The 25,298-nt window shown below is 37.4% G+C and overlaps 1 protein-coding gene across 1 annotated transcript in view; it reads right to left on the bottom strand.

Annotated features, from left to right (window-relative positions):
- Nucleotides 1–11,106: 11,106 nt before the first annotated feature.
- The window catches only part of NUP35 (nucleoporin 35), a 429,947-nt gene continuing 415,755 nt past the window's right edge, over nucleotides 11,107–25,298 (bottom strand). The window contains exons 12-13 of the transcript XR_007920340.2: nucleotides 13,644–13,725; nucleotides 11,107–11,168 (exon numbers count right to left, since the gene is read on the bottom strand). The gene's annotated coding sequence lies outside the window, so the exon portion shown is untranslated. The remainder of the gene's footprint in view (nucleotides 11,169–13,643; nucleotides 13,726–25,298) is intronic.

The raw sequence follows: 25,298 nt of genomic DNA on the forward strand, positions 1-25,298 counted from the left end.
GGAAGAAAGTAACCCAACTAGGTTTATGTTCAAGAGCATCCCAAATCTCCTAAGAGTATGACTAAAGACTGAATGAGAAGGAACCATGGATTAATAGGTCCATTCTAACCTACATGTCTACACAGAATGCTTCTTTGCTGAAAAATGTTTCTTTGCTCTTTTCCACAAAGATATTTTGGTCAAGTGAAAATGCATATGCTGTAGTTTAATATGGGGTTCCCAGAGTAATTTTAATTGAGTCAAATGATAAGGATTATGGACTCACTACGACACAATCAGTGTATGTAGAAGACAAGTCCTATGTACTTAATACTAAATTCTTATTCATCAGCATCTTAATGGAACCAGCAAATTTCTCTTATTGGGACCTTCTTGCCCTAGTAAAAAAAAAAAAAATTATTCTGTAAGTGAACACATGCAAACCTTATAAATTTGAAAAAAAATTCAAATGTTTATCTTCTTGCATATTATAAACCATGTAATCTTCAACTTTGTTGCACAAAAATGTCCTTAAGTCAGATATATAGCACAGAATAAAATCTAGAAGGCTTTTCAAGAAAATATATAGTTCAGGAGTACAACTCTCTACCCCAAGAGTATCAATTCAGCTTCAAAGTCTTTCTCATAGAACAGTCCAATTAGCTGTACTTAATTAACCAGAAGTTTTTTCAATGTGATCTATTTAGCCATTCCTAATTTAGGTCTTTCACCTTGAAGTTGAAATATGTAATTATTAATGGAATTATTATTTTCATTAATACACACAATATTTGCACATATTGATAAAATACAATATAATGTTTTGGTTCATGTATTAATTGGGCAATGATTAACTTGGAATAATTAGCATATCCATTATAAAATTTATAATTTATTGTGATTGCATTCAAAATCTTCTTTTACATTTTGAACTTGTACATCAATTTTGTTAAGTAAACTCACTTTCCTATGCCATAGAACACCAGTACTTATTCCTCCCATGTAACTGTAATACAGGACCTATTGCCTTCCTCCTATAAAATCTGGTCATTACTATCCTCTCTCGACTTCAATAAGATGAGCTTTTTTACATTCCACCTAGGAAGGAGATCCTATGACATTATTTTTGTGTGCCTGACTTATTTCACCCAATAAAAGTCCTCCATGATCATCCAAATTGTCAAAAATGACAGGATTTAAGGCCTTTTTGTGAATGAATAGCATTCTATTGTTATAGCAACTTTCTGAATAAAGTTATATTTGTATTTTCCTTAACAAATCTCGATTCCTCATCCATATGATAACTGACTAGAAGTGGACAGTACCTGCTATCGTTTCGGAGCACTCTGAAAAATAAACATGAATCAAAAGCTCCAGAGGCTGAAGCTTAACCACTAAACTCTAACAAATTCAAGAAAGAGGAGAAAGGTTACTCTTTGATGGCAAAGTAACAGCACAAACAGAAAAGAGATCTTTTGTTCCTCTTATCTCTTCTTCTAAGGAGCTAGCCTTAAATAAAAAGACATTTCATAATGTACTGCAAATGGATTTTTGGCTCCCTGTCAGAACAAGACAAGGCAGAACCAGAGTCCTGAAGAAGTCATACATAACCTGACAATATTCACAAAATGACCTGTCTAAGCACACTGGGAAAAGAATATTGAGCTAGAAAGCTATTTGGAAGGGCTTCAGCCACAACATGATCAGGAGGCAGAACTAAAATGTTAGAACCAACTTAGTCATATTGACCACTTTAAATGGCATCTTAAAATAAAAATCAGTACTGAGTGATAAGCATAACTGTAGTATTCTATTTTTTAATCTTAGCTTTGTCTTGAAATGACTTCAGAAACTCATTATTTTTAGTGCTCCTATACCTAATGATGTCCTATGCTAAATAATTCTATACACTACAATCAAAAGGTTTTTTTTTTTCTCATTAGAACATATTTTCTTCCTATCTCTATTTAAAATTCTTCAGTGGTACTTTTTGCTTCAATAATTTGATAATGTTTAACATGTCATTCATGAGTGGAGCCCTGCTTATCGAGCCATCCTTTTGCCAGTCTACACTCCCTTTCTTCTTGTCTCCTGCAATGCTGAACTGCCTTCAGTTCTTTAACACTATGCTATCTCTTGCTCTGGACCTGCATCATGCTACTTCTGCTGGCAAGGAGATGGTGTCACTATCTCTAGCTTATCAGGCCATTCCCAGCAATTCTGTTCAGATCAACTCAACTTTTTCAGAAAGCCTTCCTGGACCACCCTAAACTCCCATTTTATGCCACTCCAATTTTATGTGCCCCTATGGAATTGTGCCCTTTCTCTCTCATAGCTCTTCTGCTCTATAATAGATGACTATTTTGAGGATCATGCTTTCCACTAAATGGGAAGTCCATGAGAGCAAGAGCACAGTCTTGCTCATCGATGAATACATAGCCCTTAGCATAATGCTGGTCACAAAGTGACCAGGAGATCACTAAGTTCTCCAAAATTCAGATACCAAACTCCAATGAAGAGATGATCTGACTCACTATCTATTATGCCTTCAGGAAATACATTTATCTATTTGAGTTTTGTCCCAAAGCATGTTTATAAGCATTTTTATAAGAAGAAACATCCTTGTTCTCTTGCTAACTCTCAGCCAGAGACTGATCTGAGGAACGAGAGGCCATTCTCAGCTCTATCCCATACAACCCTCTTCTCACAATGTGACAGCTTAATTCTCTTTTTTCAGGTGTTTGTTTTTGTTTTTTGGTTTTTGGTTTTTTTTGTTTTTTGTTTTTTGTTTTTTGTTTTTTTTTACAGGCAGAGTAGACAGTGAGAGAGAGAGAGACAGGGAGAAAGGTCTTCCTTTTTCTGTTGGTTCACCCCCCAAAATGGCCGCTATGGCTTGCACGCTGCGCCAATCCGAAGCCAGGAATCAGGTACCCCCTCCTGGTCTCCCATGCGGGTGCAGGGCCCAAGCACCTGGTACATCCTCCACTGCCTTCCCAGGCCACAGCAGAGAGCTGGACTGAAAGAGGAGCAACCGGGACAGAATCCGGCACCCCAACCGGGACTAGCACCCAGGGTGCTGACGCCACAGGCAGAGGATTAGCCAAGTGAGACACGGTGCCGGCCTCTTTTTTCAGTTTTTAAATTATTATTGAGAGGCAGAGATAGAAACAGAAAGCTACATCTTCTGGCTCACTCCCCAAATGCCCACAACAGCCAGGGATGGAAAAGGCCAGAGCTGGAAGCCCTGAACACAATCCAGATCTCCCATATGGATGTCAGGAACCCAATTACTTGAGCCATACTCACAGCCAAAGAAATGAAAATAAATATAGGGCCATCACAGTGTCATAGCAGGTAAAGCCACTGCCTGCAATGCCGGCATCCCACGTGGGTGCCAGTTCGAGTTCCCGCTGTTCCACTTCCATTCCAGCTCTCTGCTATGGCCTGGATAAGCAGTGGAAGATGACCCAAAGTCCTTAGGCCCCTGCATCTGTGTAGGAGACCCGGAAGAAGCTCCTGGTTCCTGGCTTCAGATTGGCACAGCTCCAGGCGTTGAGCCAACTGGGCAGTGAACCAGTGGATGGAAGACCTCTCTTTCTCTCTCTCTCTGTCTCTCCTTCTCTCTCTGTGTAACTCTGACTTTCAAGTAAATAAATAAATCTTTAAAAATAAACAAATGAAAAATAGTCAAAAAACTGAATAGACATTTCACCAAATTAAAATATGCATGATAATTAAACCCATGAGAAGATAATATTAGTTGATATTAGGGAAATAAAAATTAAAATTTGTTGTGATATCACCAAATCCTATTGGACTGGTTAAAATTTAAAGAAACTCACTGTTGCCACGGATGAGGAAACAGAACTCTCATGCAATGATGGGAAATGTATATTATCACAAGTACATAAGAAAACAGTTTGTTGGTTTCCTTTTTTTTTTTAAGATTTATTTATTTTATTTGAAAGGCATAGTTACAGAAAGAAAGAGGCAGAGCAAGAGAGAGAGAGAGAAGCCTTCCATCCACTGGTTCACTCCCCAAATGGCCGCAACAGCTGGACCTGAGCCAATCCAAAGCCAGGAACCAGGTGCACCTTCCGGGTCTCCCAAGCAGGTACAGGGGCCCCAAGCTTTTGGCCATTTTCCACTACCTATGGATACTACCATAAGATTCAACCATTCTAAACCTAGAACTTTATCTAAAGAATGAAAAAAATACATATACACATATATATGTACATGCATATGTATGTGTGTATATAAATATATATATTATATTTCTATATATATCTATATCTATCTATATATATATATATCTCCACCCATCCATACCATACAAAGGCTTGGGGACACATGTTCATAGCAATTTTATTTGTGAGAACCAAACACTAAGAATAACACAAATACCCATTAATAAGTGAATGGATAAACAAATTATGCTATATCTATATTTAATAAAATGAAAACTAATATATTTTTATATATACTACATTATGTATGGACACAAAAATAATTATGGTGAGTGAAAGAAACCAGACAAAAGGAAGTATAGCCTGCATTATTCTATTTGTATAAAATTCAAAAGCTGTAAGACAATCTATAATAAAAGAAATCAGATTAGTGTTTGCATATGTATGGAAGAGAGCAAAGGGAAGGAGGAAACAGATTAAAAGAAGTACTAGGAAACTTTTGGGGCTGCTGGATATCTTCATTACCTTGCTTGTGATAATAATTTCACAGGTATACACATGTGCCTGAATGTATCAAACTAGGTATTTTAAATAGATAGACATAACTGATTGTCAATTTTATCTCAATGTAGCTATTTCAAAAAAATTCCTTTGCTACCTCTCAATAAAAACAAAGTTTATCTTTTTTTAAAAATGATGAATAAATAAATGGTAACTTAAATTTCTATACAAAATGAAAAATACTCACTAAAAATTTAGGAAAAATAAAAATATTTTCAAAAGCTAAGAACTCATGATCAATAGATATATACTAATAATAATAATAACAATAACAACAAAATAATAATAACAAAAGGAAAAGTGAACTCAGAAAGACACTTAGACATAGAAGGAAATAAAAATAAAAAATTGTAAATATGTATATTAACAAGTGAGAGTTAAATGTAAACCAGAATAACAATAACTCTTTGTATTTAAAATATACTTAGAACAAACAAAAAATGACAAAAATCAGAAGAGACTAAATTCAAAGAAAGAGTTCTAAGATCCTCATATTGTCCAAGAAGAAGAGAAAAATAATGATTCCCATTTGACTTTGGAAAATCAAAGATAGATATTTGATAATGGCTACCTTTGGGGCTACATAGAAGGTACAATGGGACTTCTACAGTCATGGCAATATTAATTTTTTCACCTGAATGATAATTAGGTAGTTGTCCACGTTGTAATGAATCATATAGCTGCATAATTTTTGCTTTATATATTTCTCTGTATATATGTTATACTGTATACTTAAAAGTGTTTAGAGGTCAATGCTGTGTCACAGTGGGTTAAAGTTCTAGCTTGAAGCATGGGCATCCCATATGGGCTACAGTTCTAGTTCCAGCTGCTTCTCTTCTGCTCCAGCTCTCTGCTATGGCCTGGGAAAGCAGTAGAAGATGTCCCAAGTCCTTGAGCCCCTGTACCCATATGGGAGACCGAATTTAAAAAGCCATTAATAGCTGAGGACTTTACAAAAAGAAAAAAAAAAAACACTATAGTTAGCTTTTGCCCACAGGCTATAGCTTACCAAATACTGCATTATACCATAATAATATTAATATAGGATAAGTCAAAGAAATGGGAAAATAATCTAATCTAGCACTATTCACATCTATTCATATCCCTACTGTATGTATTGAATGCATCATCTAAAATTCATGTGTTGCAAACTTAATCCACCATGCAACAACTTTGAGAAATGAGGCCTAATGGAAGATATTCAGGTCAGAAGGAATCTGCTGTTAAGAAAGGATTAACATTCTTTTTTAAAGTTTTTTGCAGGAGTAGATTCTTTCCCTTTTGTCATGTGATACAGCTAGAAAAACCTCACCAGACATCAGATGTCAGTGCCTTGATCTCTGGTCTCTAACTGTGACAAGATGAATGTTCTTTGTAAGTTATTGAATCTGTGCTATTCTGTTATAGCAACACAAACAAAAGACATTATGGAAAATGCATGCATTCCTATCCTAGGGCATTCAGAGGTTCACCCACATACAGCATCAAACTAAAGTACCATCAGGTCCAAACATAGTCACTCTTAATCTAGAAAGTAAAAAATAAAATCCACAATGGTGAAAAAAGGAGACAAGATAAGGAGATCTAAAAGGGCTGAATAGGGTATAGCCATACTAACTTAATCTGCTCTGGGATACAAAAAGAACAAAGGAAGAACAACTTGGCCAGAATTTCAACTTATAGAAATTTTTGATGAAGTGAAAAAAAAAAAAAAAATGACAACTTAATGGGACAAGAGGAGAGAAAACAGAGGCACCGGTGCAGCAAGCCACACAGGGCACCAGTTGTTTCTGTGAGCCACCATCCTACCACGTCAAGGTAGGAAAATCACTACATGCCCCACAACTTGCAGTTTTAGCTTTGAGGGAATTCCACAGTCACCCACTCATGTTCTTTTTTTCCCCCACAGAAACTGTGCATTTAATGAGTACAAATTTTACAAGTACAACTTCAGGAATATAGTGATCCTTTCCATGATACCTGCCCTCCACCTCACTTCCTCCTTGCTCTCCCATTCCCAGTCCCACTCTCCATTAAGGAGAAAAACAAAAATAACTGCTCCTCAACAGTCAAGACAAGTGTTGTTCGAATCATTGCTTCTCAAAGCGTCAATTTTACTTCTACAGATTTCCTTGTAGGTGCTCTAGTAGTTATCACAGGTCAAGGACAACATATGGTATTTGTCCTTTTGGGATTGGCTTATTTCACTAAGTATGATGTTTTCCAGATCAATTCATTTTGTTGCAAATGACAAATGATAAGATTTCTTTTTTTACTGCTGTGTAGTATTCCACAGAGTATATATCCCATAATTACTTTATCCAGTCTTAAGTTGATGGGCATTTGGCTTGATTCCATGTCTTAGCTATTGTAAATTGAGCTGCAATAAATACAGGGGTGCAGATAACTCTTTTATTTGCTGATTTCATTTCCCTTGGCACCCATTGACTTTCACTTCAGCCTGGAGAGCTGACTGGGTTCTGAGAAACTGCTGGGCATGGAGCAGGAAAGCCACCTTGCTTCCTTCTCCTCCCCCACACCTTAGAGCATTATAATTGGCAGTAAAAAGTTGTAAAGCTCACATCTATCTATTCCCCTATCAGCATCATAGTCAGCCAGGGAAACATGTAGGACAAAGGACAGATCCCCTACATCCTTCAACTTTGAGGATTATGGGGCATTAGCCACAGAGCTAAGCTTACAGACTCTATGTGAGCAAGGGGGATTCAACTTAGTTTCTGGGGGCTAACACCAGCAGCATCCCATAAAAAAATCCTCCCCTACCTTGGGAGATTGGGGTAATCACCCCACTATACCTTGTAACACCAGGACTGTAACAATTCGCTCTAAAATTCTCAGTACCACAGGAAACTACCTGATGGACATAGGGAAGAACCCAACTACATTTTACCTCTCTGGACTCCCAAGAAAAATGTCCTATATACTTTGTAGTCACTCTGTAGGACTGAAATAGGGCTCACTTCCCATACCACATATTCTAGTCCTAGGACTATGGCTGTTGGTATCAAAAGCCACAGAACCAGTTGGAGTCTCCTAACAGGACCTAAGAAAGGGTCCATTCACATAACACAGTCCTGGAGCCACAGAAATTAGTGCCACAAGCCCCGGCATCACTCAGGCTTGCCAGTAGGACAGGGGGGCAGCCTCCATTGTCTCCCATAGCACCAAGAACAAGACCTGAAATAAATATCAGTGAGAGCTTTAACAGCAGAATAGATCAAATGAAGGAAATAATTTCTGACCTTGAGGACAAGAATTTTGAAATACCCTGTGGTGGAATGAGGAGATGAAAAGGTCATTCCAAGATGGCCACTGAGGTGAAAAGGTCATGCCAAGATGGCTGCTGACAACAGAAACTGCCTGGCAACAGGCCATGATTGGATAGCTTTGGAAACCATGTGACAACAGAGCCTGACTGACAGCAGGCCATGACTGGATGGTTTCAGAAACTGCCTGGCAACAAGAGTCTGCCTGGCAACAAGCTGTGATTGGTTAGGGTATAAACCGCCTCTTGACCAGATTGGCTGTCTTGGTTATATAAGCTGTTGTACCAACTGAAATAAATGAGTCTGCGGGCTGCTTGCCTCAGGCCTGCTTTCACCGGACTCCTGGGGTCTGTGTGGTGACTCCACGCCTCTTGCCCCCACCATGCTCCTCCTCTCAGAATGAATCATCTCAGAGAAGAAATCAACAGCAACAATACCCCAATTAGAAAAAAATATATGAAAGAATTAAAAAGAATGAAGAAAATCTATATGAAATATGAGATACCATTAAACAATCAAATATTCATTTTAGAGGTATTCCTAAAGGAGAAGAAAAGAAAAATATTGAGAATCTGCTAAATGAAATCATAGTTGAAAATTTCCCAGGCCTTGAAACAGACATGGGCATCAAGATACAAGAAGCGTAAAGACTGAAATCATACAATGTATCTCTTCAGATCATAAAGGAATACAACTAGAAATCAACAATAAAAGAAAAATAGAACACTCATAAATACTTGGAAATTAAACAACATGCTACGGAATGATCAATGGGTCATTGAAGAAATTAAAAAGAAAATCAAACACTTTCTTGAAATAAAAGAAAATTAAAATACAAAATACCAAAACCTGTGGGATACACCAAAAGAAGTATTCAGAAGGAAGTTTATGGCATTAAGTGCCTACATTAAAAATAGAGAAATGTCTCAAATTAAAGATTTAATAATGCATCTTGAACATTTAGTAAAATAAGAACAAACAAAATGCAAAAGCAGAAGGAGAAGAGAAATAATGAGAATCAGAGCAGAAATAAATGAAATGGAAACTAAAAAATAATTGGCTAGGAGATGACTTCTTGGACAAGACCACAAAAGCTGGGACCAGTGCTGTGGCATGTCAGGTAAAGCCACCACCTGCAGTACTGGCATCCCATATGGGCACCAGTTCAAGTCCCGGCTGCTTCACTTCCGATCCAGCTCTCTTCTATGGGCTGGGAAAGCAGTAGAAGATGGCCCAAGTCCTTGGGCCCCTGCACCTACATGGGAAACTAGGAGGAGGCTCCTGGCTCCTGGCTCGTGGCTTTGGATTGGCACAGCTCTGGCAGTTGCTGCAATCTGGGGAGTGAACCAGTGGACAGAAGACATCTCTCTCTCTTTCTCTCTCTCTCTTACTCTCTGTAACTCTGCTGTTCAAATAAATAAATAAATCTTTTAAAAAAATGGGACTACATCAAACTTAGAAGCTTTGCACAGCAAAGAAAAGGATCAATAGAGTGAAGAGACAGCCAACAGAATGAAAAAAATATTTGCACGCCACCTATGTGACAAAAGATTAATATCCCAAATACATCAGCAACTGAAAAAACAACAAAACAACAACCCATCCAGCTGAGAAATCGCCAAGAAATATACAGAAAAAAATGCTCAACATCTCTACTCATCAAGGAATTAAACTCCAAATCACAATAAGTTATTACCTCACCTGTCAGAATGCCTAAAATCCAAAACACAGAGAGTAACAAACGCTGATGAGGATGTGGATAAGGGAATATAAATTAGTATAGCTGCTGTGAGAAAACCGTGTAGAGATTACATAAAAAGCTAGAAATAGACTTGCATATTATCCAGCAATGCCACTATTGGGTATATACACAAAAACAAAACAGATCAAAGAGAAAATTGTGGCACCATGTTTTATAGCAGCGCTGTTAACAATAGCCAAATTTAGGAATCATAAAGTGTCCATTATCAGAGGAATAGATAAAGAAAATGTGGGTATATACACAATGGACTATTACTCAACTATAAAAAAGAATGAAATTCTACCATGTGCAGTAAAATGGATGCAACTGGAGGACATCAGGTTGAGTGAAATATCCCAGACCCTGAAAGACAAATATCACATATTCTCTCTTATATGTGGAAGCTAAAGTTTAAAAACCTACAAAAAGGATAGAGAAAGTAAAAAAGAATGGTCTATGTGTGTCTGTATTGATGGAAATATAGTTTTATAAAATGTTGTTTTATACATTTATCAAACCAATGGTTAATAATGTTTTACTACTATAATTTTAGTATTATCTGTGATTACTTTAAAATTTATTGTATATGAGTGAAATGGTCATTTTTTCATTCAATTATAATTTATAGCTGTTGTCTATATTCCCACTAAAGTAGGATCTTTTTGTTTTTTACTCGCTAAACTTTTTTATGAAGTACTAAGCCTTTTTATTGTAATGTAAATTTAAAACATATTATCTCAGAAACTAAAAAAAAAAAGAGAGAGAAGGAATGAGTATGGAAGGGAGACAAAGAGAAGGAGGGTGGGAAGGAGGAAGGGAATACCATCATGTTCTTAGAACAGTATCCACAAATCACATTGAATCTGTTAAAAACAAAGGTTAAAATAATTTTTTAAAAGGAGATAACTGCAATAAACACTCCTGTTCAGAAAGAGGAATTATGACAGGCATAGTGGTCCCTAGAAATTTTGAAGTTATAATAGGCAAATGTTTCCAGGCTTCTCCTTTAAATTAAAAAAGTTTTCTTCGGTAAGACTCTCCTTCTGCTCCACGGAAGTGAGTCAGTGCCTTCCTGAGGAAGGCTTTGTATTTCATGGTAATTATTTGCATCTTCAGGATGGCAAGCTTGTCAATACAAGCACATTCCTTTTCTGTTACTAATCCATTTGCCAAAGCAGACCAAGTCCAAAATCAAAAAGCAATGAATTACATTACTGCACACTCATCAAGAGGCCATGATAGACATCCAGTTGCAAAATAATGACTTCAAACAAATGAAGCATCAGAGTCACACATTTAATCTGTCAAAAGGATTCCACAACATAATTATATAGAAAATCAGGTCTGACCTTTACTGAGTCCATATCAAGGTAGCTATTCAGGAATGAATCAGATTCCAAACTAGGGTCACTGGAATATAAACACAAAGTTGTTTGTTTATAGCAATGAATATTAAATCAAAATAAATAATTAAAGTCAATAAATAAGATGCTTAAAATGACTAACAGTTTACTTTATTTGGAAAGAATAATCCTAATAGTTAAAAGTGAAGGAGCACTTAATGTCAAGAAATAACATTCCTATAGTGAAACCAATTTATGCAAAAAATAGATTGTAGTTGATTTAGTGTTCATTATGAACTGACCCTGTAATAAGCCCTCTGAAAACTTAATGGAGTCAGATTGCAGTTGGAAAATTAGAATATCTGACTAAAGGGATAATGTTATTTTTTAAATATTTTAATATTTGTTTAATTATTTATTGATTTGAAAGGCATAGCAATGGCAGTAGGTGCTGGATGAGGAGGAAAAGAGGGAGACAGAAAGAGAGATCTTCCATTTGTTGGTTCCCTTCCCAAATGACAACAGCCAGTGCTGGTCCAGGCTGATGCCAGAGTCCAGCGCTCCATCCACGTCTCCCACATGGGTGGCAAAGGCCAACTACTTGGATTGTCTCCCACTGCCTTCCCAGCTGCATTTGTAATAACTAGTATCAAAGAAGAGCTGCAGGACTTGAACAGGCACTTCAATATGGGATGCCAGGGCCACACGAAATAAATTAAGCAACAATGCCACAACATCAGTTCTCATTTTTCTTTTGATTCTTTAACCACATTTAAAATATGTTCCATTCTAAGAGGGAACATTTTAAAAGAAATGCTGATAAAATGGAATGCAATTACAAGAGGGTGGTTAAACGGTGACTTGATCAGCATAGCCCTGACTGTTAATGAACAACTTAATACATTATCCCTCTTAGTAGTTTTTTTGTCTGTTCTACTTAATATGACTGGTTTAATTCTGTAATTAATACACAGTTATTCTTAAGTGTTAAAAATTAACTGAAATGTGATCCCTGTTAAACATAAGAGTGGGAATAAGAGAGGGAAGAGATGTATAATTTGGGACATGCTCAAGCTGACTTGCCTGATCGGTGACAACTGACTGAACACCAAAAAGTAAACCTCCTGAAGTGAAATGGACACTATGGGAAAGGGTGACTTGATCAGAATGTAAATATTTTAGACTTTGTAGGCTAAGGCTCTCCTTTGTAAACACTCACTGTACAATAGTAACAGAAAAGCATATATAATACATAAATTAATGTACATAGCTGTACCCAATAAAGTTTTATTTATAGTCACCAAAATTTGAGTTTTAAAATAATTTTCACATGTCACTAATATAATTTTTCCATCTTTTCCCAACAGTTTAAAATATTAAAAATATTCTTAGCTCATGGACCATATGAAATCAGGCAGCATACTGAATTTCTCCCATACAACAACTAGCAAAACTCTGCTATAGGTGACAATCTAAGACATTAGATCCTACTTACAAGGAAGTAAATATTAGCTTAGAAAATGTAATTGAAACATGGTATGAGATGCTGTACAGGTGTTACTGCTAACCCACACACACATACCCTCCTTGGCCCACCATTGAGTTCAGTGGACTGTTCCTCTGCTACTCTGCCTAAAGTTCTTGTGGCACAAGAACTTGCAGAGCCTACCTAAAGAGCATCACAGAAGTGCTGGGATTCAGTTCTACCTGAGCAATCTCAGTCAATACAGGGGATGGAAATAAAACCTCAGACTAGCTCTTACCCACACACACCCTTGGTGGAAAAATTCTAAGATAGGATCAACACTGTCCCATGTTGGAATTCCAACTGTAATTAAGCCCCAGATGTCTAACATGAAAACCCTCCAATGATATAGGCCATATTCTCACTTCTATTTCTCTCTCTCTACTCTGTCACTTGCAGCACTCAAAGCCTTATCCCAGATTTCTCAAAGCCTTATCTCAGATGCATCAGTTTGGAGTTAATAAACACACATCTTAGGAACCAGATGAGCAACTGCTGTCAAAATCATAGAAAGGATTTTTAAGTTAGATCAGTAGATTCAACTGTTTTACCTTTTGAGTTACATTTGGTCTGGAAACATTGTTGATGTCAATATGCCTCACCCTATGCCAGCATCTAGCGAGTAGAGGCCAGGTATGCAGTGAACAATCCTACAGTATGTGGAACAATCCCACATTACAAAGAATAGCCCATCCAATGTCAATAGTGCCAAGTTAAAAACCCTGAGTTGGACTGGAGATTGATCTCAATGGTCTCTAATGTACAGCACTACTCAAATATTCTACAATTTTAAGTAATCACACTGAGGTTCTTAGCATGAACGCGTTTCAAGGGAATCATAATTTATTGAAAATTAGATGCAGAATTTTTTTTGCCTATGTCTATTTTTGTATTCTTCTGGAATGTCCACATGGTCATAAATTTCTTTAACGGGTCTGTTCCCCAAAAAGGTTAAGAACCAAACTCTGCAATAAGTAATTCTTAATAATTTTATCTTAATTCTAAATCTTTAATCACCTTTTATTGTCTCCACACTATTCAGGAATTTAGGGCTTGACTTTTCATGTTTGATCACAGTTCTTCCTAAGGCGGTACAGTTCTGATAGGTGTAAGAAACAGACAAAGACTAGAGTTAATTTAGTTAATTATGCTAAATTAAGAGGACACAAACTTCCTGGCAATCAATCTGGCATTTTTCTCAAGCACTAAGAAAATTATTTTTTAAATCTCTCATTAATATAGCTCAACAAATATTATTACATATTGAGGGAGGAACTGAGCAAACGAAAATTGCATAGAGAGAACTGTCCCTTTTAATTCTCTTATCCCATATATTTTTGGACACAAAGCTATTGCCAACAAAGTGCCCAAGAAAAAGAATTGGTATAGACCTTCCCTTCTGTATATTTCTTAAATCAGGGCCATATAAATCAAACAGGATTACTTTATCTGCAGCTAAGAATTCTGCAGAGACATATTGAACCTATAAGAGATGGCAGAACCTGGCCAAGTCCTGTCTTATAGGTAATAAATTCTACTAGCATTCTGACTTTGCTTTCAGGGTTTTCTCTATTTTTATTTTAGGGCAAGATATGTGGATTTGTCTGCTATATAAGAAGTTTTGTTTTACAAGGATCCAAACTTACTGCCTTGGATTAAATATGACTGTTCTTGGTTTCTGGCTTTGTGTAAATGTGACAGAATGAGAAATGTAGTAAGAACAACTAAACATATATAAAGCTAAATGAAAACCACAAATCATACATTTAAACATTCAGAAATAACATGACACAGAATTTGCTAATGATTGTTTCCATTTATAGGAACTTACTTAGTGCCATGTATGATCAATGTAGATAGAGATGTACAGAGACAGAAAGAATAGGACACAGATCAATACAGAGAGACATTTGAAACTGACAACTATTATCTGAGCTAGGAACTGAGGTCATTCTAGCTTCAAAACTTATCCTTATTTCCACAATACAATATTATCTTACATGACATGAAGCCAATTAGAAAAAGTCGGCAAGATTTGAATCTTTGCACTAGTAATATCTGAGTCATCAAAAAAAAATTAGGAAAGTAGCTAGAGTTGGTAACTTGACCTGAAAAAGTGTTAACCTTCGAATAAGTTGAGGGTACCACAGCCCTCTATGCTTCACAAATTAGCTGAGTTTGAAGTGTTCTTCAACCAAAATGGCCGAGGCTATGTGGAAGACACAAAGAAATATTTAGGTTTTCAGAGAGGGAGTAGCAGTTGACTTCTGTCAAAAGTATGAGTCTGAATCTGTCAAAGATGTCTGAGAGCAAGAAGCTATCTACCACTCATTGAACAAAGGAACTGAGCTGAGAATGTGGCTAAGAAAAAGTAAGATCCTGACACACACAAATATCTACTTGACAATTAGATATAAAAGCAATTTAGATTAACAGAATAATTCAGATCAGAAGTAAATGAGTTCAGGATGAGGGTAAGACTTCAGAGTCTCAGAGCCACACAGAGTGAACAGAGTCAGCCCAAATTCTATGAAGGTGAAGAGGATGGGAGTTGGCCAATTAAAAAAAAAATGCTTCTGTACCTGTATTAGTAATGACATTTTAGTTTTAAACCAAAATAACTAAACTTAGCATAGCTTAGGATAAAGATCAGCCATATAACAAAAAACTCAAGGAAGCAATCTAGCTTTGATTATGGCTAAATCAAATGATTTAGAAGTGGCCAAAAACTTCCTTCCCGTCTCAATTCTGCTTGCCTAGTCTATCTGTCTAACAGCAAGATGGCCACCACAATCTGCAGACTCTTGAGGTCCTAAAAGATTATAAAGCAAAAGAGAAAGAAAGCTTATTTCCTGGTTGCTCTGAAAAAAAGTCTGGGTCTGGCCTGGCTTGAGTCACATGACAATCCTTGAATCAAGGACTGTCACCTTGCATCCTGTCCTTGTGTTTTGGGAAGAATGGGGGTTGACATAAAATCCACTGAACCATAGGAATGAGAGCACAAGTGGGAAAGACAGTTCCCTAGAGGAATGGGTGCTAAACTGAAAAAATAAAAAGGGAAATATTGCATCAAAGACTGCAGAAGGAGTTGTTTTGCAAGTACAAGTATAGCCTAGAGCTAGAGCTATACATATGTGGAGGCAGGAGGTGGGAGAGTCACACTTCAAGAGTCAGACATTTGTTGAATATCTAGTATCATAGTCCATTGATTCCAAGAATCATTTCTTCACATTTTAACAACTCAGATATCAGAATGTTTCTTACGATAAATGACATCCTACACTTGCTGCCAGCCAGCAGGCAGTTGTGATAGATTTTTAAAGTCTGCACAGAACTTGAGCATGGTTCTTTATATTTTATCCCTTCAGTTATGTGCTCTTTTAATATAATATTTGTGGAGTTTAATTGTTGTTTTTAAATATCCTCATAGATATTTGATGCTGTTTAAAATATCCTGTCATTTAAAATATCATAGTTCAAACAGATTAAACTACGATACAGCATTGAGATGAAATGCTATTGCACATAAAGTAAAGGAACCTGTATGACAGGGTATACATTTAATATTAATGAAGCACATATTCATGGTTGAGAGAATGACTGCATTTCCACATTTCTCTGTAAAATAATATCAAGTGCTTTTTGACACCTAAGAAAGGATGATACCCACAAGCAGATGATGCCATATTAAAATTTTTTACTGATGTATGTAGAAAGTATTGCCTTCTACCTGCCAAGAAATAACCCTAAAGCCAATGACACAAAATATTTATTTCTAAATGGTTCAAACTAACAATTTCAATAAATGTCAAACAAATACATTTATTTACACTTATTTCTTTTTTAAAAGTAATAATAAATCACTTAAATTCTGGCAGCAATTGTTAAGAGTACATAAAATAACATTTCATTCTTAAAATAACTATTAATATATCTGATGAAGTAAGATATATGACAACTACTGAGGTAGGTAACAAAACTGGAAAGGGAAATGTTATACAGTCCTTATATTTGAGGTGTACTTTATCTGATAAAGTATGGTAGGAAGGGTTTTAAGGACAATTTTCACTAAATAAGAGATATTACCTCATCTATCAGACACACTTTTTAATCTTTTCCCAATTTCCTTTTCTGAAGTATTGGAGGGGAAACATTTATGTGAATATATGCAAGTTATAAATTAATAGGTTTACTGATTATAAAATATTTAACTGCCTTGAAAACTCTGATACTCCAGAAACTTGAGCCAAAAAGCTGAGAGTCATCCTTGCCTCCTCTCTGTGTCTCTTACCCACATTCATTCCAACAGAAAATCTTGTTGGTCTTTAGCTTCTAAACATATCCACAGAAACTGACTATTCAGCTAGTGCGTTAATCCAAATCTCTTGTCAGGAGCACCTCCGGCACTTTCTGATAGGCCTCCTCCTTCTGTCCTCAACCACTCCCCACCCCTGGCCTCTCCTCAAAATGCCCCAAATTGTCAGTCCTTGATTCCCTCCCTGAACTCCTAAACTATTGCTCTCCCTCTCAGTTACTTCATTCCAACTACCTGGTTCCTTGCTATTCCTTGAACACAACTGGCATTACTCCCAAATTTTCCCCTTGCTCTTTTATCTGCTAACTGTTCTTTTGTAAAATAAGTACTTGGCCAAGTCTCACCGCCTTTCAGTCTTTGCTCCAACCCTAACAATGAGGACTCTCTTAATCATTTGATTTATTGCTGCAAGGATCCCATTTCCTCTGGACTCGCAATCCTTCTTGCCCTGATCTAGCTTTTATTTTTACTATAGCATTTATCTTCTAACACACTGTAGAACTCATTAGGTTTGTTGTTTATTGCCTGATTTGCCCCTTTCTTCCCTCCTAGGTATCTAAGTTCCATGTGACTATGGTTTTTGGCAGACTGCTATGATCTAGTACCTAGAAAAGTGATAGTCATACAAGCAGAGGCTCCATAAACATTTTCTGAAAGAATAAATGGATGGTTAGTACTAGTTGAATAGGTATATGAATACAAGTCCATGTCTGTAAAACCACTTAGGATGGGCAAAAAGGACATAAACTATGAAAACTCTACAGTCAAAATGTAAACTGTGCCCTGAGGAAGTACCAGAGGAAAATTATCTGTAGAATCTGTAGTTCTGAGAGGCCGAAAAATATATATATGAAGGCAGACAGAGAAAACAGGATAAAAGGTAAATGGGATGGACTACCCAGGTTTCTGGCTATAATTCCTCAAAACAGCCATATAAAAGAATAAAATCTTTCAACAAACTCCTACAAAAATGAGTATACTCAGAGACATCTACCATCCCCCTCTCCTCACCATGTTCCATAAGGAATGTCAGTGCAAAATGCTCCTCTTCCTAAACAGAACCCAGAATCATGTATCCACAGATGATGTCTCTTACTCCTTTCAAAGTACAGCCTACAGTTTTCTTGTGTACCTACAATCATCACAAGCAGCTCCGCAGCATCCAAATCGTAGACTCTGCTCTCTTCTCTATTTCCTGATCTGCTATACACTGCCAAAGGAGTGAAAAAAGTAATAATAAAGCTAGTTGGAAAACCATTAAACTGTTTTTCACTTTCAATTCAATCCTTACTTAAGGGTTAAATTCCTCCACAGAAATAAAAATTTGAAACAATATTCAAAATCCAGTAGAAGCATATGTCATGGAAAGCTGAACACCTGCCAAGTTCAACCTGCTTCACCCCTAGCATCTCAAGTTTTCCTTCTAACCTGGTCACTGTATCTCCCACCTTCCTCTCTTCCTGATTAAACTGGGCAGGCCCCAGGACAAGATAACACATCATAGCACCCCAAACATTTTACTCTGCATGTGTATCTGAAGAAATCCCACTTGCCCTTCAATGTCTAGCTTCAATACCAAATCCCTTGGGAGGACTGAAGACTCTGCCCCATTTCCTTCTTTTTCATATTCTTTGTCCTCTTTCCTTTTCAAATGCATTATACATGAACTTGATATAATCCTCATAACAGGCTTGAATCTTTTCCTTATCTATGCATCCCTGAAGTATGCTGTGCATAATAGCCCTGAACTAGAGGGCTGCACAGGCCATTACCTGAAGGAAGTACACTTGGGAATGCATGAAAAAAACAAAAAGGACTATTTCATAACGTCCTCATGTACATCTTACTGATATCCTCCCACATTTAGAATCTCATAGACTTTTTTTTCAAAAATTAGAAATGTACTCTTTTATTACACTGCTATACAAGTTTGCCCTATCTTAGTAGTACATGGAGGGAAAAGGTCACATTTTAACCCAGACATATTCAATTGATACCTTCCCACCCCCACAAGAAATTTGGGAATGTGAGGAGACTTCTCTGTTGGACACCCCAGAAGAGCACAGGAAGAATAGTGTAGAACAGCTGGGAAACCTAAGACTCAGCACTTCCAGAAATGAGCACACCTCAGTCACGGGGGAAGAAACACTTCAGGAGTAAATGAGCTGAGTTAGCAGATAATCCTACAATTTATTGTCCAAATAAGGTCACTTCTGAAAGTAAAAGATGCACTATTAATGATTATATCAAGCAGCAGGTATTAACTGGAGCTGTCACAGGCAAACTGGAATCTATAACAATCCTACAAAGAAACCAGTGAACCCTAAGCCCCAGGGCACAGCAGGAAGAAGACCAATGCAGTTCTAAAGCAGCTCTAGGTAGCTTAGAATAAATTTCCCTGACAAAGCTGCCTATTGTAAGAGCCATTTAGCATTCTACCTATTTAGAAGGCTCAGCAGGAAAAGAGAAAGTGCTGAAATGTTTTGTAAAACAATCCAATCACCACAGAATCAGAAGAATGGAAGATTATCTATGCCTTTTACATCATCAAAATACACCTCCCACTGCTGTCATCAACTCTTAGGATCAGCAAATAACCTGCCACACAAGGGAGACCTACTGCCCTGGAGTCTGAAACTACTTTGCTTAAATGGTAGAGATTAACAACCAAGGAAGAATGGAGTAAGGCTCCATTTTCTACCACTACCAAATGAATAAAGAATCACAGAGGCAGCAAATGTTGACACTGGAAGGGGAACAGGGACCATCTAACCCAGCTTCTAAATTTACATATCTGTATCATAAAAAGATGAAGCAAAACATTATAAATTACTTTTATTCATTCAGCAAACATTAATTGAATAGCCCCCATGCGTCAGACACTAGGATCTGTACTGGGATATAAAGCAATAATTAAGATATAAGTCAGCCTATGAGGATCTGTATATTTATAGTTCAAGCAATGAATAATATTTCATAAACTGATTGTTATGCCATCACAAAACACACCAAACACCAGAGTAAGGAAAAGGGTTTATTGGGGAAAACCCAGCAGACTGGAGGGAAGGGGGGAAGAGGGCAAAAGAGAGAGGAGAGTGTAAGAGAGAGACAGAGAGCAGAGGGGCCAGCAAGGAGAGAAGAGAGATCTGAGAGAAGAGAGAGCGAGCAGGAGAGAAGAGAGCAGGAGAGAAGAGCCAAGAGAGCCACATGTTCAGGATCAGGTCCTTTAAAACTTTGCCTGAGGGTGGGCAGGCAAGTAGGAATAGCAAATCCCATTTGGATGGGGGTGGAGCTTGACACCGGAGGTTGGGCCATGTGGCTACCTGGCTTTCAGCAATGGCGGCGGGAGCCAGGGCATAGGATGTAAATCAGGGTGTAGAATGCGCCACAGATAGAACTGCGCCATTTCCTAAAACTGATTGTTGAGGACAGCATAATACGTTAATACCACTTGAGAATTCTATCCAAATAGCAAGAGGAAAAGGATGGGAATATGAAGAATGTCAATAAACACTGCCACTATGTGGTAAATTGGCTGAGAATTCTCACAGCTAAATACTAATAAAATCTCTTTAATTTGTCCTTTTCTTTTTATCCCATATTTATGTCTCAATATATCAAAAACAATGGTAATCAAAATTAATCTTATATTTTTCTTGTATATGTGAAAGTACTTATAATTTTAAATGGAAAATGCATAAGAGAATTACCAATTAATTTCAAAAACATACCTTTTAATTCTATTTTCAATGCACATCTTGAAGGATACTTCTTAAAAATACTGAAAATGATAATATACATATCTGTGGAGCCAGCATTATAGCACAGCAGTTTTAAAACACCATTTGTGCTGCTAGCATCCCACATCAGAGTGCCAGGCTCCAATCCCAGCAAGTATGCTTATTACATAGCTTCTAGCTAACATACCCAGAAGGCAGTGGATGACGGTCCAAGTGCTTAAGCCCCTGTCACCCATGTGGGAGACTCAAAAGGAGTTCCTGTCTCCTTTCTTCAGGATGTCCCAACCCTGGCTAGTTCAGGCCATTTGGGGAGTGAACCAACAAATGGAAAATCTCTGTCTCTGTCTCTCTCTCGCTTTCTGCCTTTCAAATAAGTAAATAAACCTTTAGAAAAAAAATATACATTTATAGATTTCCTAGATTCCTGAAGAATGTAACTTATTTATACTCAAAACTTTCTCTTCTATCTGCAGAACAACTGGGCTTCTAAAACCATGTTGAAGAATCTTCACCATTCATAGACTTATCATCATGTTGAAAGATCATCATGATATGGAATTACTCTAAATTAGAGAAGTTTTTAATTCAGTCATCCTTTATGAGTTTGTTAGAAAAACCATAGAATATATTAAACACTTCATGAGAAAAAAGGATTTGAGGCTTAAATGAAACCAGTATCCAGAATGAATCAGCATAATTCAAAAAAAAAAAAAACATTATTTAAACCCACAGACATGAGTTACATTCTTTCACAAGAGACCATCTTAATTACTGAATAAAGTAGTTTACCTTATCAATAAAGCATCAGAACCTAACACTGACAAGTTTTGTCATTAAGGACCCTAATGGAAAAGTGATAATTTCTTGTTAAGTTTTTCCTCTTAAATTCACTTTTCAAATATTGCTAAATTCAAATTTTAATTAAAAATTTCATTACAATACCATATTCACATAAAATATGGTTTCCCCTTGAATGTTCCAAAGAATAGTGGTTTGGTATACATATGTTAGCAGCTCAAAATACAGTATCATGAAAGAGACTGAAAAAATATGAACTTCCCCAATATTGTACATTAGTATTCAATTATAGTAGTAAACTGCACATGTTTCTATAAGTTTCAATATGTGTTTCCAAGCTATGTGGAACTCAATGATTTGCATTATGTGAATGCTAAATTAAATGAGAATGAGGTTAACGAAAATATATTCCCACCCTTCCTGGTTAGCATAGTTTCTTTATAGTAAAACAGTTAATCAAATATAGCCCAATGCTGAAAATATCTGAGTTTCCTCTAGTCTAGAGGAATAACTGTTTTTTTTAAGACAAGGGGAAAAAAGATTATTACATAAAATATGCCAAGTCTACATAGCATGATTAGCACAGACAAAACTGCCAATCATTCTTGTTACTAATTTCTAGCAAAGGGGAAAGTCTGGGGCTTCATAGACTGGCAATTATGAGAAAAAAACTTTAAATGATAAAAAGTTGTTATTTCATTTCACATTTAAGATGTGGCCAGTTTGAAAAGACTCAGATACAACTAGTTGGATTTAGCACTATCCTTCATGAAAAATCATAGAGCGACACTATCAGAGTTAGATTTGCCACATATTTGCTCATTCATTCCTTAGTGAGAGGAGCAGCAGAATGTCTGTAAGAATGAATTTTTGGGGGCCAGAGTCGTGGCAAAGATGATAAACCTGCCACCTATAATGCTGACATCTGTTATGGACACTGGTTCAAGTCCTGACTGTTCCACTTCCTATCCAGCTAATAGCCTTGGAAAACAGCAGAAGATGGGCCAAGTCCTTGGTCCCCTGTACCCATGTGGGAGAGCCACATGACTTGCCTCCTGGCTTCAGACTGGCTAGGCTCTAACCATTTCGACCATTTGGGGAGTGAACCAACAGATGGAAGATCTCTCTGTCTCTCCCACTCTGTAAATTCTGTTTTTAAAATAAATAAAAATAAAAATTTTAAATTTAAAAAAAGAAAAAATGAATATGCTAATATTAAAAAATAGACTTTTCTTCTTTAATTAAAAAAATGTGTATTTATTTGAAAGACAGAGTGACAGAGAAAGAAAGAGACAGAGAGATAGCTCCCATCCACTGGTTCATTCCCCAAATTGCTTTATTTTTTATTTAATAAGCATAAATTTCCAAAGTACAGCTTATGGACCACAATAGCTTCCTCCCCCCTGTAACTTCCCTCCCACCCACAACACTCCCCTCTCCCACTCCCTCTCCCCTTCACATCACGATTAATTTTCAATTATCTTTATATACAGAAGATCAATTTAGCGTATGTTAAGATTTCAACATTTTGCTCCCACACAGGAACACAAAGTGTAAAATACTATTTGAGTACTAGTTATAGCATTAATTAAACACCTAAGAGTTATTGTGTATTAATTACAGAGTTCAACCAATAGTTTTAAGTAGAATATAAAATGCATCTTTTGTATTATTGTGACTTCCCCCCCTTCCTCCCTCCCTCCCATGGCCCTCCCCTCACCCACTCCCTCTCCCATCCCGCCCTTCATCACGTTTCATTTTCAATTACTTTCATATATTGAAGATCAACTTAGTATATACTAAGCAGGGATTTCAACAGGTTGCACTCACACAACCGAACCAGGTATAGGGTATTGTTCGACTAACAGTGGTGTTTTTGAGTTTCATAGTTAAACATATTAAGGACAGAGATCCTGCGTGGGGAGCATGAACCCTGTGACTCCCGTTGTTGATTTAACAATTGGCACTCTTATTTATGATGTCAGCAATCACCTGAGACTCTTGCTATGAGCTGTCTAGGCTATGGAAGCCCCGTGAGTTCACCAACTCTGAATTTGTTTAGTCAAGGCCATATCACAGTGGAGGTTCCTTCCTCCCTTCAGAGAAAGGCGCCTCTCTCCTTGATGGCCTGATCCTTCTGCTGGGGTCTTGTTCACCAGGATCCTTCATTTAGATTGTTTTTTGCCACCATGTCATGGCTTTCCATGCCTGCGAGACTCTCATGGACCTTTTAGTCAGATCCGAATGTCCCAAGGTTTGATTCTGAGACAGGAGTGCTGTTTTGGGCATTTGTCATTCTATGAGTCTGCTGTGTGTCCTGCTTCCCCCACAGGATTATTCTCTCCCTTTTGATTCTATCTTTCATGATTTGCTTACACTGGTCTTATTTGTGAAATCTCTTCGACACTTACCCTATCTTTTTGATCAGTTGTGTATTTATATTTATCACTTTACCAAGTGTGCTGACATTGGTACCTGCCTCCTTGGTAAGGTTGAGTTGAAATCCCCTGGCACATTTCTAGTACCACCACTGGAGGTAAGTCTGAGTGAGTATGTGCCGTCCTATATATCTCCTCCCTCTCTTATTCCCACTCCTGTGTTTCACAGAGATCAATTTTCTGTTAATTTGTAAACGCTTAAGAATGGTTGTGCATTGATTGCAGAGTTCAACCAGTGGTCTTGTGTAGAGCAAACCGAGCAACAACAATAACAACAACAAAAATACTGGGAAGAGGCTGTCCTTGTTCCAGGGGTTGGTTTTAGGTCCTCTGTCGAATATGAGTTGGTTATAGATGTTTGGATTGATCTCCGGTGTTTCTATTCTGTTCCATTGGTCTATCCATCTGTTTTTGTACCAGTACCAGGCTATTTTGATTATAACTGCCCTGTAGTATACATTGAAGTTTGGGATTGTGATGCCTCCAGCCTTGTTTTTATTGTTAAGGATTGCTTTAGCTATTCTGGGTCTCCTGTTTCTCCATATGAATTTCAGCATCGTTTTTTCTAGGTCTTTCAAGAATGACTTTGGTATTTTGATTGGTATTGCATTGAACTTGTAAATTGCTTTTGGGAGAATGGACATTTTGATGACATTGATTCTTCCAACCCATGAGCATAGCAGGTTTTTCAATTTTTTTTGTGTCGTCTTCTATTTCTTTCTTTAATGTTTTGTAATTTTCATCACAGAGGTCTTTGACCTCCTTGGTTAAATTTATTCCAAGGTACTTTATTGTTTTTGTGGCTATTGTGAATGGGATTGATCTTAGTAGTTCTTCCTCAGCCCTGGCATTGTCTGTGTATACAAAGGCTGTTGATTTCTGAGCATTGACTTTGTATCCTGCTACTTTACCAAACTCTTCTATGAGTTCCAGTAGTTTCTTATAGGAGTTTATCGGGTCCCCTATATACAGTATCATGTCATCTGCAAATAGGGATAGTTTAACTTCCTCCTTTCCCATTTGTATCCCTTTAATTTCTTTTTCTTTTCTTTTTTTTTTCCACAGGCAGAGTGGACAGTGAGAGAGAGAGAGAGAAAGTTCTTCCTTTGCCGTTGGTTCACCCTCCAATGGCCGCCGCGGCCGGTGCGCTGTGGCCGGCGCACCGCGCTGATCCGATGGCAGGAGCCAGGAGCCAGGTACTTTTCCTGGTCTCCCATGGGGTGCAGGGCCCAAGCACCTGGGCCATCCTCCACTGCACTCCCTGGCCACAGCAGAGGGCTGGCCTGGAAGAGGGGCAACCGGGACAGAATCCGGCGGCCCGACCGGGACTAGAATCCGGTGTGCCGGCGCCACTAGGCGGAGGATTAGCCTAGTGAGCCGT

This window comes from Oryctolagus cuniculus, chromosome 3, assembly GCF_964237555.1.
Source record: "Oryctolagus cuniculus chromosome 3, mOryCun1.1, whole genome shotgun sequence".
Taxonomy (NCBI): domain Eukaryota; kingdom Metazoa; phylum Chordata; class Mammalia; order Lagomorpha; family Leporidae; genus Oryctolagus; species Oryctolagus cuniculus.